This window comes from Oratosquilla oratoria, chromosome 6, assembly GCF_046742065.1.
Source record: "Oratosquilla oratoria isolate Oo_2021 chromosome 6, ASM4674206v1, whole genome shotgun sequence".
NCBI lineage: Eukaryota > Metazoa > Arthropoda > Malacostraca > Stomatopoda > Squillidae > Oratosquilla > Oratosquilla oratoria.
The window spans coordinates 69,121,153-69,140,701 of record NC_134782.1 but is presented as its reverse complement, the minus strand read 5'-3'; positions in this window follow the sequence as shown (position 1 = coordinate 69,140,701).

Here is a 19,549-nt window from a genome sequence, read left to right as displayed (position 1 = left end):
AGAGCTTGGATTAGTAACAGAAAACAGCCGGTCACCATAAATGGAATACAATCTAGGTGGGGCAATGTTACTAGCGGAGTCCCCCAGGGCTCGGTTTTTGGGTCCCTTATTTTTCATTATGTACATAAACGACTTAGACGATGGGATAAATAGTGATGTTAGTAAGTTTGCGGACGACACTAAAATAGGACGCCTAATTAGGTCAGGAGACGACGCAAAGATTCTGCAGGATGATCTTAATAAATTGTTAACATGGTCGGTGAAATGGCAAATGAACTTCAATATCTCTAAGTGTAGCGTGTTAAACGTATGGCTACACAACCCCGAAAATAGATACAATTTAGATAACACGCTTTTAGAAAAATCTGAGTACGAGAGGGACTTGGGTGTTCTGGTGAGTCCGGACCTCAAAACCAGGAAGCACTGCATTAGCGCCAGAAATAAAGCTAACAGTGCATTAGGCTTCATTGCTAGGACGGTAACGAATAGAAGTGCAGAGGTAATTATTAAACTCTATCTAGCGATAGTTAGACCCATCCTTGACTATGCGGTACAGTTTTGGTCTCCGTCCTACAAAATGGACATCAATTCACTAGAATCAGTACAAAGAAGAATGACCAAAATGATACATGGACTCGGAAATTTGCCTTACGAAGAGAGGCTTAGGCACCTAAACTTACACTCTCTGGAAAGACGTAGAGTGCGGGGTGATCTAATAGAAGTGTTCAAGTGGATCAAAGGCTATAACAAGGGTGAAGCAAACAAGGTCATCATAATAAAACAACAGGGCAGGACTCGCAGTAATGGGTATAAACTGGACAAATTTAGATTTAAGAAGGAAATAGGCAAGAATTGGTTTACTAATAGGGTGGTCGATGAATGGAATAATCTTAGTAACCATGTAGTAAGCGCTGAAACTATCAGTTGTTTTAAAAAACGATTAGACAACCTTATGGATGGGGATGCCAGGCGGTGATAGATACGGAGCTGCCTAGTGTAGGCCTTATGGTCTCTTGCCGTCTCCTTTATTCTTATGTTCTTATGACTGCTTTTATTTTCTTTTGTTCTTTTATATTTTCTCTTAGAGGTTTGTATTACCGAAAGAGGAGCGAATTGGCTTGTGAAGGTTGTGTTATGTGTGGGGTTTGGCGCAAACTCGGATGCGTTTTTCCAGTTTATTCGTTGATCCGATTCTCCTACAATTTGTGTCTGGCTGCCCAGAAGACAACTCTGGAGGTGCCAGATCTTCATAGCTAAAATTATACATGGTGGAAAAATGGGCGTTCCCTACGAGGGAATATCCAATGAGAAGGGTGGCACTCTTAGGTTGCCAGTGTGCAAAGTTTGATGCGACGACCGTTGCGGTAACCTTTGACCCTGTATTTGGGGCGACTTCGAGTTGTTTAGAGTCTGCTGGTAGATATATGGGATTAGGTCTGCTCTCGCGGTCCCAAGCTTGCCCGAGCTTGGCTGAGAGGCTTCTTTGTGGTCTGTTCATGGTGGAGAGATGGTGGGGAGAAAGAAATCGTCCGACGGCGAAAGAAATCATCAGCCGCCTCACAGTTGTGTGAACCTGGAGGACCGTCTCAAGAAGTGTGAGGAGGAAATTCTTCTTCTCAAGAGTGCGCTCTGTGAGAAGAGTGAATCCTCCTCACAGCCCAAAGAGCGTACCACTTCTTCCACTTCTGCCACTGCCGTGAGCGAGTGGCGCTCCGTGGGGTCCCGTTTGTCGAGCCCGCGTTCGGTAAGCGGGTGTCCTGCGGAGTAACTGCTGCCTCTTGCCAATCGTTTTGCTCTGCTGGAGGATGAGGTTGCTGAAAATCAGGAGTTCTTGGTGGTGGGGGACTCCATGGTGCCGGGCCATGAGGACATCCTGCAGTGGAAGACTAAACGACGTTGCAAACTTGTATGTCAACCGGGCCGTGAGATCGCCAATTGTACCCAGACCATCAGGGAGCAAATGCGGACGAACACGGTTACGATTGTTCATACGGGAAGTAATGATGTGGGTAGGGTGAGATCAGAGGAACTTGTTCGGAATTACAAGGTCTTTCTTCAGGAGATGAAGGAGCGTGGGAACCGTCACGTAGGCTTTGGGATCCTTCCGAGGATCTACGCTGGCACGTGTTGGGATGTATTAATAGTGGAAGACAAAATATTAAGATGTGATATAATGATAGTGGAAGAAAAAATATCACGATGGTATGCAATGATAGTGGAGGACAAAATATCACGGTAGGATATAATGTCAGTGGAGAACAGAATATCATTTTAGGAAGGGATGCCGGGCAAAATGTCAGCGAACGACGGGTGCCTGGTGTGGATTGCGGTGACGTAGAGGGGCAAAGTGTACATAAGAGATCGAATGACCGTGAGGGACCAGATGTCCGTGATGGGGCAAATGTCTATGAGGCATTGAATGTCAACGAAGGACCAAATGTCAATATAGAGCAATGTGTCGATAAAAAACAAAATTATAATGTAAGGCATAATGATGAAATACAAAACGTGTCAAAAAGAAATAATCACGAGTTTCTTAATACCATGTACTTTAATGCTCGTAGTATTAGGAATAAATTCCAAGAAATACAGGCGTATGTCACAAGTGAAAATCTCGATATGATAGGAATAACCGAAATATGGTAAAATGGTAAAGAGCTTGAAGCTGAATCTAACATTGCGGGATTTAAACACTTTCATCAGGATAGAAACCATAAAAAGGTGGGGGTGTTCTGTTGTACGTTAAAAGCAATGCGTTTTAGAGAAAGTGAAACAGGGTGCATATGATAGTTTGTGGGTAGAATTAACCCAAACAAATGGACAAAAAAATTTAATGTAGGTGTAATATATAGGCCAAAGACATTATCATTAGCAGACGACAAACCGTTGTTTCAAGAACTGTCTAGTTTCTGCAACCGGGACTTATTGATAATGGGTGATTTCAATTTTACTGACATTGATTGGATGACCCTTGAACATGGCCATATAGGCAGTCGCTTGATAGATTTTCTCGGTGGCAATTACTAAGTTCAGCCTGTTAAAGAGCCCACAAGACATGGAAACTTACTCGATCTATTGATTACTAGCAGTGAAAGCATGATAACCGATATAGAAGTTGGTGAAACTATTGCAAATAGCGATCACAACTTAGATTGAAACTGCTAGAAATTTTTTAGAATAGATTCTTGTGTATCTAAAATATCCGATTTTAGTAAAGCTCAGTTCTTAGGATTACGTCAGGAGTTTCAGTTTACAGATTGGAAGGCAAAATTAAGCGAAAGACCTGTAGATCAGATGCGGGAAAATTTTCAAATACGCTTACTAAGATGATTCATACTTACATCCCGTTTAAGGACAGACGCCCCCCAAATCAGGCTCGCCCAAAATGGCTTGACAAAGAAATTGAAAAAAGTATTGCTAAAAAGAGACAGGCTTATAAGAAATACAAGTGCTCGGGTGCACCTAATGACTATCAAAGTTATGTAATAATGCAGAGAGACAATAAAAGACAATAAAAACAAAAACGACAATAAAAGACAATAAAAAACAAAAACGACAATACGAAATAAATATCGCTGATAAATCCAAAGAGAATCCCAAAGAATTCTACAGTTACATTAGAGATAAAAAGGTTATTAGGAATCACATTGGTCCACTATTATCTGCTGATGTTCAACTTGAGTATTCAAACGAAGGAATGCGTGATATTTTAAACAACTATTTTAGTTCAGTATTCGTAAACGAAACACCTCAAAGTGAACTCCAAACTGAAACCTGTGAAAAATCTAGGGTGAACTTACTACAGTAAACATAACAAAAGAAAAAATTAAAAGGTGTATAGAGACACTCAAAGTTAATAAAACACCAGGGCCTGACGGTTGGCATCCAAGAATCTTAAAGGAAATGAAAACTGAGATTGTTGTTCCATTAGAAATTATTTTCAAGAAGTACATCATATCCAGAGATGTCCCAAGAGAATGGAAACTCGATAACGTTACTCCAGAATTCAAAAAAGGTGAAAAAAAACTACAGGCCTATAAGCTTGACTTCAGTCATAGGAAAAATTATGGAAACTATAACCAGAGATGCTATCGAACACCTTTTAGAAAGTAACCGTTTGATAAATGATAGCCAGCATGGATTCAGACGGAAACGTTCTTGCGTGACTAACTTACTCGAATTCTACAACCCAGTTATCTCGATTTATAACAAAAGAAGCAATATAGATTTAACATATTTAGACTTTGCAAAAGCTTTTGATACTGTCCCCCACGAAAGACTACTTACTAAATTAGCTTCATACGGAGTAAGTGGTAGCCTAGAAATTGGTTGAAAGATCGAAAACAGAGTTGTTTTAAATGGCAAAACTTCTAGATGGAAAAATATTACGAGTGGAGTTCCTCAGGGTTCCGTTCTTGGGTCACTTCTATTCGTAGTATATATAAATGATACAGAGCACGGACTAAAATCTATTGTCTCCAAATTTGCTGATGATACAAAATTGTGCGGAATGGCAAATGATCACTTAAATCAATTAGATATTCAAGAAGATTTAGACAAATTACAGCAATGGTCTGAAAAGTGGCTAATGAAATTTAAATCAAGTAAATGCAAGGTTATGCACATAGGTAAAAATAACAGTAAGTACGATTACAAGTTATTTGGAAATTCGTTAACAAAAATGGATAGTGAGAAGGATCTCGGCGTAATTATCAATAACGATCTCAAATCATCTAATCGGTGTATTTCAGCCTCTGAGAAAGCAAATAAGATTCTAGGACTGATTGCGCGATCTTTTGACTTCAAAAGTCCATCACTCATTAACAAGCTATATAAATCGTTAGTTCGTCCACATTTGGAATATGCTGTTTCCGTATGGTCACCGAATCTCATTACAGACATTGACAAATTGGAAAAAGTACAACGGCGAACCACAAAACTGATTCCAAATATAAAAAAATTAATCATACGAAAATTGACTAAAACATATAAATCTGTTTTCCCTAAAAGAGCGTAGACTCAGAGGTGACTTGATACAGGTCTTTAAGATTCTAAAGGGAATTGACAACATCAAAAGTAATAAAAATTTCACAATGAATGGGAATCCAACAAGAAATAATGGTCTCAAATGATCAGGAAATAGATTTAATTTGGAAGTGGGTAGAAACAACTTTGTCACCCGTGTAGTTAATGAATGAAATAGACTTCCTGCAGAGGCAGTGTAATGTAGTTCAGTTCGGAGCTTTAAGATTTGTTTAGATAAACATCTAAGCAAGATGCTGTAATAACTGCCATTTATTTTATATTATTTGTTTATTTGTTTGTTATTATTTGTCTGTTTATTATTTGCTTGATTTTCATTTATTATTATTCATCTGTCAATTTATCATTATTTACTATTTACCTGTTTGTTTATTATTTAACTATACCTATGCATTTATTTATTTTATTGATTATTATTTATATTATAATAATTTATTTTATTATATTTTTTTTATTTCATTTTCCCCGTCTGGGGTATTGGCTGCATGTTATTGTGGCAGAGTAGCATGCAGCTGATACTTTAGGGTCTATATGGGGCACCCCTACGGACCAGAGCCACACATCATTTTGTCTGAGATAGAGGAAAACTCTGTCCATAGAGAAATGATGACACTTTTATACTACGACTGTCCCTCCGTTATGCTGTCCCCAACCCCTTGTTACTGCCCTGTACCATTTCTCTGAATATTCATTTTATTTTTTCGCCTACCCTGTGGTGGGGGAAGAGAATGCTACCGCCAAGTCTTTCCACTTGAGTCGTAAGAGGCGACAAAAAACGGGACGGGGAATGGGATTAGGAGTCCTACTATCTGTAGCCCCAAAGGGGACATGCCTAAAAAAAGTAAAGGCATAAGAGGGTTTGGGAGTTTTCCAACTAGTACCCTAAGGTTAGGGTCTTTTAATGTGCGTGGATGTGGTACAGATGAGAGTAAAAGGGAAGAGATAGGCAGTATGTTTGTGAGAAGAAAGATGGATGTGCTGGATTTGAGTGAAACTAAAATGAAAGGGAAGGGCGAGTGTGAGTTTGGGAGTGTAGCAGGGAGGTACTCAGGAGTGAAGAGGGGACGAGGGAGAGAAGGGGTGGCTATACTATTAAATGAAGAGATAAGTAAGAGTGTAAATGAGTGGAAGGAGGTTTCATCAAGGTTGATGTGGATGAAGGTGAAGCTGGGAAGGGAGATATGGGTTTTTGTAAGTGCGTCTGGGCCTGGTAGTGAGAAGAGCATAGAGGAAACGGAGGCTTTTTGGATAGATATAAATGAGTGCATAGAGTGATTAGAGAGAAATGTCAATGTATTTGTACTGGGAGACCTTAATGCTAGGGTACGAAACGAGCCAATAGACGGAGTGATTGAGAAGTATGGAGTTCCAGGTAAAAATCGTAGTGGAGAATTGATGGAGGAGATGTGTCTTGAAAGAGAATTGATGATAGCAGATACAGTGTTTAGGAAGAAAGTCAAGCATAAGTACACATGGGAGAGGGTGGTGGATGGAAGGGTGGCAGATAGAGCGTTAATGGACTATATAGTGGTGACCAGGAATATGGTAGGAAGAGTTAAGGATGCACATGCTTTAAGGGGAGAGAGTGGGGAAATATCAGATAATTTTTTGGTGGAAGGTAAATTGAGAGTGGACAATAGGTGGAGAAAGAGGAAAAGGGCAGAAGGTAGGGAGGCACTTACAGTGAACTGCTTAAATGAGAAAGAAAAGGAGAATGAGTATAAGAAGAAGCTGAGAGAGGGGTGGGAGGTAGTGAAAGATAAAGTGCAACTAAGAGTGGAGGAGGAATGGGGATAGTTCAAGGAGGGAGTCATAAGGTGTGCAAAGATGGTGTGTGGAACAAGGAGGGCGGGAGGAAATAGAAGGAAGGGTAGTGAGTGGTGGGATGAGGATGCAAAGAAGGTTGTAGAAGAGAAGAAACATGCTTTCATAGATTGGCTACAAATTAGGACGAGGGATACGTATGAGAGGTACAAAGTAAAGAGAAGGGAAGTAAAGCATAAGATAAAGGAAGCAAAGAGGAGAGCAGATGTGAAATGGGGAAGGGGTATGACAGAAAATTTTGAGAGTAATAAAATAATGTTTTGGAAAGAAATTAAAAGAGGAAGAGGAGGCAAATCAAGTAGAGAAGAAAAGGTAAAAGGTGCAGATGGAGAGATGATAATGGAAGAGAAGGCAGTGAGAGGAAGGTGGGCAGAGTATTTTAGGGAGTTGCTAAATGTGAAGGAGGATGGGGAGGGAAAGGTAGTTGTAGTGGGAAGCGCTAAGAAAATGAGAGTGATAAGTGAGGAAAATAGAGGAGAAATAGGGAAAGATGAAGTGAAAACATCTGTTAAGATGATGAGAGCAGGTTAAGCACCTGGGTTGGATGGATGCCATGCAGAATGTCTGAAGAAAGGAGGTACAGTGATGGTGGACTGGCTGGTGAGGTTATTTAATGATTGTTTGAGAGAGGGTAGAGTGCCGGAGGACTGGAGGAGTGCCTGTATAGTTCCGCTTTACAAGGGAAAGGGGGACAAGTGTGAATATAGTAGTTTCAGAGGGATCGGCTTGCTGAGTGTAGTTGGGAAGGCTTATGGGAGGGTCTTGATTGAGAGGATTAGGAGAGGAACAGAGGGAGTAATTGGTGAGGAACAGTGTGGTTTTAGGACAGACAGGGGTTGTGTAGGTTAGATTTTTGTGGTAAGACAGATATGTGAGAAAGCTATAGGAAAAGGTAAGGATATTTTTTGGGCTTTTATGGATCTGGAAAAGGCTTACGACAGGGTAGACAGGAAGGCACTGTGTGAGGTACTGCAGATATATGGGATGGGAGGAAAACTGTTAAGAGCAGTCTAGAGTTTTTACGAGAGTAGTAGAGCTTATGTTAGGATTAGAAATGGAGAGAGTGAATGTTTTGAGGTAAAGATGGGACTTCGTCAGGGCTGTTCAATCTATACATGTATGGGGTGGTGCGAGAGGTGAATGCAAGGGTGGTGGGTCAGGGGTTGGAGATGGTTAAAGAAAATGGAGAAAAGTGGGAAATAAGCCAGTTGTTGTTTGCTGACGACACTGCACTTGTAGCAGGACCAGAGGAGGGATTGAGGAAGTTTGTGACAGAGTTTGAGAAGGTGTGTGAAAGAAGGAAGCTGAAGATAAATGTGGGCAAAAGTAAGGTGATGAGATGTACAAGGGGAGAGAGTGACAGCAGGCTGGAAGTGAGCATTACGGGTGCGAATGTGGCTGGAAAGGGAGGAGTGGGAGTGGAGGTAGAATGTAGATTGAGAGAAGCGAGCAAATACCTCGGTGGATTAAAAAGTGTAATGAGAAATAGACATCTAGGAATGGATACTAAGAGGACTATTGTAAGCCTTTCCATGTATATGGAAAGAAGTTGCCTTGTTCAGTCTGAAAATGTAGTTGTTCTATGCCTGTTCAATTGTGTTGTGTTGAATTGTAATTTATTATTTTGAGAATGACTCCTTGAAGTCGAAACGTCAAATTGTGTGTTATTAAAATGGATAACTTTGGACAGCTAGTTTATGATCATCCTCCCAAAGTCAGAACTGTAGTGAGGAGAATTGAAAATATTAGGAAAAAGATTAATAATTGTGACAATGCTGTGATGTTTAACTCAGTGTGCATATATATATGTATGTGTATATAGACAAATTCACCAGTTAGCAAAATTGAGAGAATAAAAAAATTAAATGACACAAAAGAGGGGTTGGTAGTGGGATGTAGGAAACCTAAGCCCAGAACTGGAAAAAGTAATGTCTTCCGGTGGACGAAGAGAAAGAAAGAAGTAGAGAGAGATAAAGAAGACAACGACGAAAAATTAATTCTGAGAAGCACCAGGAGAAAAGAAGTTTCAAAATTGACCCACAGGTTGGCAGGCAACTCCAGCAAATCGAATCAACTTAGGGAGGGGAAGTAATGAGATACAAGCACACGCACACGCGCACATGCACACACACACACACACACACACACGCACGCACACACCAACACACACACACACACACACACACACACACACACACACACACACACACACACACACACACACACACACACACACACACACACACACACACACACACACACACACGGCCATGAAAAAGTAGATGAATTCTATGGACTATTTATTTCTATTTTCAGTAAATAAAAGGGAAGGGTGTAATTCTTACACAAGATATTTCGACTGGGATGCCTTTACGGACCCCCCCCCCCAGGAACCTGTTTCAATAGCCACCGTGGAGGCACTGAGGCTCTACGTTGCTCGAAGAAGACCTCCTCTTGTCTAGAGGGTTGTAGTGAAACCGGGAACTGGTCATTCCCCCCTCCTCCATTTTGTGTGTGTGTGTGTGTGTGTGTGTGTGTGTGTGTGTGTGTGTGTGTGTGTGTGTGTGTGTGTGTGTGTGTGTGTGTGTGTGTGTGTGTGTGTGTGTGTGTGAGTGTGAGTGTGTGTGTGTGTGTTTGTGTGTGCATGCATGTATGCGTACCTATCTATCTATCTATCTATCTATCTATCTATCTATATATATATATATATATTATATATATACATATATATATACATATATATATATATATATATACATATATATATATATATATATATATATATACGCATATATATGGTCACCAGAAGCCGAATATTTACGCTAGATATATCGATGATATTTTTATTACCACCAAAGAAAGTGACGATGCTGAGAAGCTAGCTGATTCCCTTCAAGCTAATTCAGTCCTTAATTTCACTATTGAAAGTAGTAGCAATAAGACCCTTCCCTTCCTTGATGTCCTTGCTGAGAAGCATTCGAGCCATTACGTGACATCTATCTACACTAAAGCCACCAACGTGGGACGGTGCCTAAATGCAAGGGCCAGACTCATACAAGAGGTATGTCGTTGGAGCTTACGTGAGGAGATACGTGGAAAGCCGTCCATACCAAACTGGAACGTGTGAGGCAGATGTTAACCAATAATGGTTTCTCTGGTGATCTCATTGAGGGTGTCATAAGGAAGAATATGGAAGAATTCCACACACAAACCCAGACCACTGAGGATAACAAGAAATATATTACTTTATATCATAAAATAGATTATGGAACGGCCTACAGACAGGAAGCAGACACTCTCCGAAGGATTATCACCGATGGAGTTTCACCAAAGGAACCCTACGAGAGGGTTTTGCTGAGGGTCTTCAGCCGTCCCAATCTGGTAGCCTCCTTAATTATGAAGAATAACACCACCCCTGGGGGACCTAAGGAATCGAAAGCCGGCGTAGTCTACAAATTTAAATGGTCTGAAGAGGCATGCGAGCCCCTCGACATGAGCTACGTCGGCCACACGATGACCACCTCAAGAAGGCGACTGCTAGAACACCGAAATAACGGAGCAATTCACCAACATTACTTCGACGCTCACGACAAGAAGCCGTGCTTAGAAGACTTCATCCGGGACGCAGAAATAATCCACACAGACTCTAACTACGGACGGTTAATCAGTGCCGAGACGGTTAGTATTACTTTGGAACAGCCTACTTTAAACGTCCAGAGGTCATCGGATCATGTTCCTTCCAGTAGAAAAAAACAGACCCGCACACCGTGACATTTGCCAACTGGAAGTTACAAGCCGACAAGACGTGCCATTAGCTCACCGTAGGTCCCGGGAAGAGGGTGCATCTAGATATCTGTTTACCGGAAGTGACAACCCGGCAAGACGTGACATATGTCCATCGTAAGACTAGGGCCCCCCTTCCAGGCGCCGCCCACCCGTATATATTCCCACCAATCATATACCATACCACCAGTTTTTATTTTCTCTGTTGTTTGTACGGCCCATGGGCCTTTATATCCCATTGTCTTTCCCATTTGTATTCAGTTTTACTCTGAAGACGACCGTATGAAATGGTTGAAACAGCTGTCGGTATGTATGTGTGTGTGTGTATATATATATATATATATATATATATATATATATATATATATACATATATATATACATATGTATATATATATATATGAATATTATATATATATATATATATACATATATATGTATATACATATATATTACAAAGGCAAAGGATTACAAGGGCGGAGCATACCGACAGGAGACCTTTTGATCCATATCTAGGTCGGATGCGAAAAAAAATCATATTAATAATAAAATAATAAATAAAAACTATAATAATGTAAATAACAAATAAAATACATAAATAAATGCATAGGTATAGTTAAATAATAAACAAACAGGTAAATAGTAAATAATGATAAATTGACATATAACTAATAATAAATGAAAATCAGACAGACAAAAGATAACAAAACAAAAACAAATAATATAAGATAGATTATAATAATTACAGCATCTTACTTAGGTATTTATCTAAATGATTCTTAAAGCTTCGAACTGAACTACATTGCACTACCTGTGCAGGAAGTTTATTCCATTCATTAACTACACGGTTGGCAAAGTTGTTTCTACCTACTTCCAAATTGAATCTATTTCCGGACAGTTTGAGACCATTGTTTCTTGTCTGATTCTCATTCAATGTGAAAATTTTGTCACTTTTGATGTTGTCAATTCCCTTTAAAATCTTAAAGACCTGTATCAAGTCACCTCGGAGTCTACGCTTTTTTAGGGAAAACAGATTCATGTGTTTTAGTCGATTTTCGTATGATTTATTTTTGATATTTGGAATCAGTTTTGTGGCTCGCCGTTGTACTTTTTCCAGTCTGTCAATGTCGTTAATGAGATTCGGTGACCATACGAAAACAGCATATTCCAAATGTGGACGAACTAACGATTTATATAGCTTGTTAATGGGTGATGTATACACACACACACACACACACACACACACACACACACACACACACACACACACACACACACACACACACATATATATATATATATAGTTGTGTGTGTGTGTGTGTGTATGTGTGTGTGTGTGTGTGTGTGTGTGTATGTGTATACATATATACATTGTATATGTATATATATATACATATATGTATATATATACATATATGTGTATATATATACATATATGTATATATATTTATATATATACATATATTTGAATAATTCGCTAGTGGACAGCGACATCAATCATACAATCCATGACCGTCGCGCAGAGGATTCGAACCACCGCCTTTAGTCCCTAGAGTGTCCACAGCACCCGCCTTTAACCACTCGACCACAGACGATCTAAAAGTGTACTAACTCGTAATCTAACTGATTACCGAGATTGGGGAGGTTGCTAACTGCCACCCATATAACCCCCATTTTTATATAGTACACCTAATCGCACCAGTGGGAATGGTAAGGACTAGATCGAATCCCCCTCACGCTTCGCCATCGTAACTATTTGAATAATTCGCTAGTGGACAGCGACATCAATCATACAATCCATGACCGTCGCGCAGAGGATTCGAACCACCGCCTATAGACCCTAGAGAGTCCACAGCACCCGCCTTTAACCACTCGACCACAGACGATCTAAAAGTGTACTAACTCGTAATCTAACTGATTACCGAGATTGGGGAGGTTGCTAACTGCCACCCATATAACCCCCATTTTTTATAGTACACCTAATCGCACCAGTGGGAATGGTAAGGACTAGATCGAATCCCCCTCACGCTTCGCCATCGTAACTATTTGAATAATTCGCTAGTGGACAGCGACATCAATCATACAATCCATGACCGTCGCGCAGAGGATTCGAACCACCGCCGTCCTTACCATTCCCACTGGTGCGATTAGGTGTACTGTAAAAAATGGGGGTTATATGGGTGGCAGTTAGCAACCTCCCCAATCTCGGTAATCAGTTAGATTACGAGTTAGTACACTTTTAGATCGTCTGTGGTCGAGTGGTTAAAGGCGGGTGCTGTGGACTCTCTTGAGTCTATAGGCGGTGGTTCGAATCCTCTGCGCGACGGTCATGGATTGTATGATTGATGTCGCTGTCCACTAGCGAATTATTCAAATAATTACGATGGCGAAGCGTGAGGGGGATTCGATCTAGTCCTTACCATTCCCACTGGTGCGATTAGGTGTACAGTAAAAAATGGGGGTTATATGGGTGGCAGTTAGCAACCTCCCCAATCTCGGTAATCAGTTAGATTACGAGTTAGTACACTTTTAGATCGTCTGTGGTCGAGTGGTTAAAGGCGGGTGCTGTGGACTCTCTGGGGTCGAGAGGCGGTGGTTCGAATCCTCTGCGCGACGGTCATGGATTGTATGATTGATGTCGCTGTCCACTAGCGAATTATTCAAATAGTTACGATGGCGAAGCGTGAGGGGGATTCGATCTAGTCCTTACCATTCCCACTGGTGCGATTAGGTGTACTATAAAAAATGGGGGTTATATGGGTGGCAGTTAGCAACCTCCCCAATCTCGGTAATCAGTTAGATTACGAGTTAGTACACTTTTAGATCGTCTGTGGTCGAGTGGTTAAAGGCGGGTGCTGTGGACTCTCTAGGGTCGATAGGCGGTGGTTCGAATCCTCTGCGCGACGGTCATGGATTGTATGATTGATGTCGCTGTCCACTAGCGAATTATTCAAATAATTACGATGGCGAAGCGTGAGGGGGATTCGATCTAGTCCTTACCATTCCCACTGGTGCGATTAGGTGTACTGTAAAAAATGGGGGTTATATGGGTGGCAGTTAGCAACCTCCCCAATCTCGGTAATCAGTTAGATTACGAGTTAGTACACTTTTAGATCGTCTGTGGTCGAGTGGTTAAAGGCGGGTGCTGTGGACTCTCTTGGGTCTATAGGCGGTGGTTCGAATCCTCTGCGCGACGGTCATGGATTGTATGATATATATATATATATATATATATATATATATATATGTGTGTGTGTGTGTGTGTGTGTGTGTGTGTGTGTGTGTGTGTGTGTTTGTGTGTGTGTATGTATACATATATATACATACATACATACATACATACATATATTACATACACACACATATTGCAATAAAACCAACAGTCCTGTACCGATGTGAGACATAGACAATGACAAAAGAAAGGGAGAAGAGATTGGAAAATTTTGAAAACAATATCCTGAGAAGAATCCTCGGCCCAGTATATGATGAAGAAGAAGGGAGATGGAGACGAAGACATAACAGGGAAATTAGAGATCAGATTGGAAAACCGTACTTTCAGGATGAAGTACGGGGGAGAAGAGCAAGGTGGGCAAGACACTGCGGCCGAATGGAGGCAGACTACCAAGAAAGGTGATGGAAGGAGGAGTACAGGGGAGATGACCATCAGGGAGACCCAGGTACAGACGGATGGATGGATGGAGTGGAGAAGGACGTGGAGAGGGTGGCACCAAGAGAGGACTGGAGAGGACGTGGAGAGGACTGGAAAGGACGTGGACGTGGAGAGGACTGGAGAGGACGTGGAGAGGACTGGAAAGAATTGGCAGAGAATAGATCCATCTGGTGAGGCATTGTGAAAGCGGTAAGGGGCCTCCGGCCTGACAACCAATATATATATATATATATGACACACTGGAAACCCACAGTCGGAGAAAAAAAAACTTCGAATAAAGTAGAATCCTATATTTTGGCTATCAACTGTAGCCCTCTTCAGGAAAGTACATAAGACAGAGGACATAGGGGACTTATAAGCTACAGAAAAGAGAAGGAATGTGGACAGATAACCTCACTCAGGCGCGGGGCAAACTGGGGTGGCGGAGGAGGGAGGGGGTGAGGTGAGGGTGGTTGTAAGCTCCGTACCAGTTTGCTGACCGCTGCGCGTGAAATTATGTCAGGAGTCCACTGCCCTTTAGAAATATTAATATTAGGGCATTCCTCAATTAATGCTGATTCAACTATTTTTCTCCTGAAACAGCAGTGGGACTTGAACACTGATCTGGCCTTACCCTAGTCGAAAGAATGATTCTTATTTTTGACATGAATAAATACAGACGAATTTTCTTGCCCATACCGAATTGACCTTTTATGTTCTGTCAATCTAGTGTTCAAGTCTCTCCCGGTTTGACCCAAGTAAACCAAATCACAATCTTGGCAGGGCAAACAATAAACACCAGGTAACTCAACTTCCTTCGGTTTTTGTTGAACGTTCACAATTTGCTAACGCACGGTGTTAGGATAGTGATAGGCAATGGTGAGACGCTCATGAGGAAACAACTTGGTAGAAGAACTGATGGTATTATTGAATATATATATATATTTGGATGATGGAGAACATAAACACAAGGGAAGGCTCGGAACCCTAAACACTCTAACGTTTCGTTCGCGTAGAACTTCTTCAGAGAGTGTATGTAGAACTGCAGTTGAAGTTTATGTACTAAATCTAATTATATTTTCGGACACTTGGGAAAGGTCGTTTTTCTGGCGTGTTTTAGAATTAAAATACTAGTTTCTTTAGCTAAATTGATAAACCCTCCTCGATCAGGTATAAACAAAGCTAAAATAACTAACAAGAGGATAGGTGATTTAATAAAGACTTCTGAAAAGAGAACCAATTCCGAAAACAGCGTCGTATACAAAATCCCATGCAATAGTTGCTCAATGGCTTATTTTGGCGAATCGTCAAGAGGATTAGAAAAAATAATTCATGAACATAAAAATGACATAAAAGCACATAGGACATCTAATTCTTTAGTAGTTCATGCGGAAAAATTCGATCATTTACCAAACTGGAGAGAAGCTGAAGTGCTACATAAAGGTTTTGATAAATTCACTAGAAGAATTGTTGAATCAGCATATATTTCAACTAATAATTCATCGAATCATCGAGGAGGGTTTATCAATTTAGCTAAAGAAACTAGTATTTTAATTCTAAAACACGCCAGAAAAACGACCTTTCCCAAGTGTCCGAAAAGATAATTAGATTTAGTACATAAACTTCAACTGCAGTTCTACATACACTCTCTGAAGAAGTTCTACGCGAACGAAACGTTAGAGTGTTTAGGGTTCCGAGCCTTCCCCTGTGTTTATGTTCTCCATCATCCAAATAATTTGTCTAAAATATTTATCAATATATATGTGTATATATATATATATATATATATATATATATATATATATATATATATATATATATATATATATATATTATATATATATATATATATATACATACATATATATATATATTGCATGCATTTTTTAGGGGAGGATCCTCATGTAGTTAAGAAGTGTGAGTAAACCAGCTTCGGCTGTCGGGCCTTACTGTAGATGTGTTGCGTCTAGCTACATTGCTTCTGATCCGAGCAGTGGGCGGCGGCGGGGGCAGTAACGGGATTAAAGAAAAGTTTAACAACGAGTTCTCTCATGCAGATACCACTTAGGTTGTATTATAGCTTGTATAAGCCAATTTTCACTTACCGGTTCGCGGAGCTTATGAAATTCCAAGAACAGGTTTGTGGTGTACACATACACTACAGGTATATCTTTGTATACGTCCGGGAGTTGGATGGCACTAGGACCTGACGCTGGTGGCCAGGAAGGTTCCCCCCCCCCTCCAGGAAAGGGACCGCATATTAGGTCGGGTCTGGTCATAGCATCGTGTCAGTCACTGCTTTATAACTGCCTTCCCCGAGCAGGCAGAGCTCCCATTCCACCACTGCCTGTTCTGTTGTAGTGAAATGAAGGATCATTTCAAGACACCGTAGGACCTCCTCGGGAACCCCTCCACCGCCCTAGACCGCCTGAGGGCAAACAGCACCTCCAACGCCGGACGAGCACAAACAATCCTGGCACCCAATCTGATCTGTTCCTCCTTTCGTGGGAGTCTTTCTATACCTCCCTCCAGCTGGGTAGAGAACGCAAAACATAGCTCGCGCCTCTCCTTTATGGCCGCGTAACCCCCTCCTCCATCCACCCACCCACATGCACCTCTTGATACAAAATCATCCACCACCGACCTTAACCCTAAACTACCCATAAAGTAATAAATAGATAAACAAACAAATAAATGAATGAACAAATAAATAGATAGATAAATAAACAAATAAATAGATAAATAAATAAATAAATGAATAAATAGAAATAAAAAAAGACCCAGTTCTTCTCTATTTCTCCTCTGTACTTGAGGCGTGTCCTCGTTCAAGGTCAGCTCGGTCGCCGACTTCGGGGAGGACGCCAGGACCGTTCTTCGGCGGCCGACGCCGTAAACTTCACTGGAACACAAACGAACCAGAGTTTCATTCTGTCCCTACGTCACCGAGACCAAGTAACACAATTGAACGTTACAGGTTCTTACGAACCGGAAAGAACCGGCTGAATCTCACCGCCGGGCAGGGGGAACCCCTCGTCCTCAAATAACAAATGAGCGTTGGACGGGTGAAGGCTGGGTGAGGCCATCCCCATATAAGGGGAGAAGGGTCTTTTGGTAATTGTATTTATTTATGTATATATTCATGTATGTATGTATGTATGTATGTATGTATGTATGTATGTATGTATGTATGTATGCATGTATGTACTTATGTATGTATGTATGTATGTATGTATGTATGTATGCATGTATGTACTTATGTATGTATGTTGGTACATTGTGACAAGTTGATGAAGGTGGAAAAAGAAGTCACGGGTCTAGTTCCGAGTTACTGAGTTTATTCCTGGCCGGTTTCGCTCTATGCTTCTTCAGAGGAATGTGACTCTGGAGTGAAGCTGGCGGTATACATAGTCTGAGTAAGACCGCGTTCCCTCCTTGGAGGTGGGTTACGTTTGGTTGTACAATGGTTTTTAATACAATGAACAATAGTGATAATAATACAATAAATTGTTGTGATGTTATTACAAAACAGCTCCGGTGTGTGTGGAATGTTGATCGAGGGTGTAACATTGTAAGTGAAGTGAGTGGTGTAGAAATGTGTGAATCCTAAAAAGTGTCATATGATAACTTATAGTATTAAATAATATAATAATATAAAGATAAATATCCAGATAAAATGAATGAAATAAAATGAAAATACAAATACAAATACAAATATAAATAAAAATAAATATAAATAAAAATATAAATAAATATAAATAAATAAATAAGTAAAAATGTGCTTATTCATTTTATCTGGATATTTATCTTTATATTATTATATTATTTAATACTATAAGTTATCATATGACACTTTTTAGGATTCACACATTTCTACACCACTCACTTCACTTACAATGTTACACCCTCGATCAACATTCCACACACACCGGAGCTGTTTTGTAATAACATCACAACAATTTATTGTATTATTATCACTATTGTTCATTGTATTAAAAACCATTGTACAACCAAACGTAACCCACCTCCAAGGAGGGAACGCGGTCTTACTCAGACTATGTATACCGCCAGCTTCACTCCAGAGTCACATTCCTCTGAAGAAGCATAGAGCGAAACCGGTCAGGAATAAACTCAGTAACTCGGAACTAGACCCGTGACTTCTTTTTCCACCTTCATCATTATGTATGTATGTATGTATTTATGTATGCATGCATGTATGTATGTATGTATATATGTATTAATGCATGTATGCATTTATGTATGTATGTATGTACTTGTATGTATGTACATACATACATACATATACCAAAGGCTTTTCCCCCTAATAAGGGAGGTAGCCAAAAAACAAAGGCATAAAAACCACTCCCACCCATTCCATCCCTAATACACTCCATTCCCCTCCACCCTTTACCCTCCCTCTTATCTTGGCACCTCCTGCATCTTGTCCATTGTCCTGAGTCAGAAGCAATGCCGCAAGACACAGCACATCCACAGCAAGGCCGCTTCATTAAATCGGCGAACCCCCCCCCCCTCTCCGTCCCCTCATGCAGAAGAGGAGAAGACGGGGAGAAATCCCTTCGGGCTGCGTCAAATTTTTCGCACACATACTACCTCACCCCCCATCCCCCCACCAATTCCACCTTATGCATCACAGCATCATCCATATACAACCATTCTCCATTCACCCCTGTCTTCTGTCCTCTCCCGTCCTTTCTCAACAAATATTCCCCTCTTCCCCAAAGCTCCTTTTACCCCAACTATCCATCTCATCTAGGACGCCCACTCATGTTCACTCCTTCCACATCTGCATTCCATACCTCTTTTACTAGTCTTTTTTCACTCATTCTTTCCATGTGTCCAAACCATCCCAATACTCTTTCATCAACCATATCTCCCAACTCCCTTACCAACCCGTTCTCCTCCTCACCTCCTCATTTCTCACTCTATCTAGCCTAGTAACCCCTATCATACTTCTCAGACACATCATCTCAAATCCATTCAAACTCCTTCTCTCTTTTACAAAGGATTACAAAGGAAAAGCATCCCGACAGGAGATCTTTTGGTCCATAACTCGGTCGGATGGGAAAAAAAACTATGACGATAAATAAATAAGAAAATAATAATAACAAATAAAATAAATGAATAGGTAAAGTTAAATTATAACCATGTTTCTGCCCCCATACAGTGCTGTTGGCACGATCACTCTTTCATACAACCTCCTCTTAGCATCCATTCCCAAATGTCTACTTCCCA